This window comes from Chrysochloris asiatica, unplaced genomic scaffold (genome assembly GCF_000296735.1).
Source record: "Chrysochloris asiatica unplaced genomic scaffold, ChrAsi1.0 scaffold00073, whole genome shotgun sequence".
Lineage (NCBI taxonomy): Eukaryota > Metazoa > Chordata > Mammalia > Afrosoricida > Chrysochloridae > Chrysochloris > Chrysochloris asiatica.
This window is the reverse complement of record NW_006408591.1, coordinates 3,592,591-3,594,020: the sequence shown is the minus strand read 5'-3', so window position 1 is coordinate 3,594,020 and position 1,430 is coordinate 3,592,591.

The following is a 1,430-nucleotide window of genomic DNA, read 5'->3' as shown; positions in this document are numbered from 1 at the left end:
ATAAAATGGAATGCATAAACATCAATATCCTGGGCAGTAGTGAGCTGAAATGGACTGGTATTGGCCATTTTGAATCTGATAGTCACATGATTTACTATGCCAGGAATGACAAAGTCAAGAGCAATGTGTCGCATTCATCACTAAAATGAACATTTCGAGATCTATTTTGAAGTGTAACGCTGTCTGTGATCAGATAATATCCATATGGTTACAAGGAAGACCAGTTAATATAATTATTATTCAAATTTATGCACCAACCATTAAAGCCACTGATGATGAAATTGAAGAATTCTACCCATTATTTCAGTCTGAAATTGTTCAAACATGCAATCAAGATATATTAATAATTGCTGGCAATTGGCATGCAAAGTTTGGAAACAAAGAGGAAGGATCAGTAGTTGGAAAATATGAGCCTGGTGATAGACACCATGCTGGAGATCGTATGATAGAATTTTGCAAGATCAATGACTTCTTCATTAGAAATACCTTTTTTAAACAACATAAAAGATGACTATACACATGGATCTCATCAGATGGAATACACAGAAATCAAATTGACTACATCTGTGGAAAGAGATGGTAGAAAAGCTCCATATCATCAGCCAAAACAAGGCCAGGGGCAGACTGTGGAACAGACCATCAATTGCAAATATGCAAGTTCAGGCTGAAGCTGAAGAAAATTAAAACAAGTCCACGAGAGCCAAAACATGACATTGAACATAGCTCACCTCAATTTAGAGGTCATTTCAAGACCAGATTTAATGAATTAGACACTAAAGACCGAAGACCAGAAGAGTTGTGGGATGACATCAAGAACATCATACAGGAAAAAATCAAAAGATCATTAAGAAGACAAGAAAGAAAATGAATTACAGAAGAGACTCCGTGAAACATGCTTTCCAGTGTAGAGATCTAAAGCAAATGAAAGAAACGAGGAGGTAAGAGTTGAATAGAAATTTGAAAGGACAGCTTAAGAAGTCAAAGCCAAATATTATGAAATATGCAAAGATCTGGAGTTAGGAAACCAAAAGAGAAGAAAACAGTCCGCATTTCTCAAACTGAGGGAACAGAAAAAAAATTTCAAACCCCAACTTGAAAAATTAAAGGATTATACTGGCAAAAAGGAGCCCTGGTGTGACACTGTGGGCTAACGCCCAAGACTACAAAACCGTTTGAACTGCAAGGTCAGCAGTTCAAGATCACCAGCTGCTCCTCGGAAACCCTATAGAGGGTCACTATGAGTTGGAATTGACTAGATGGCACTTAACAACAACAACAATATGGGCAAAAAGGATAAGCACTGGACCTCAAAGTCAGTTTGAACCACAAAGTCAGTAGTTCAAACTCACTAGCCACTCCTCAGAAACCATATATACAGGGTCACTATGAGTTGGAACAGACTTGATGGCACTTAACAACAACATGGAAAA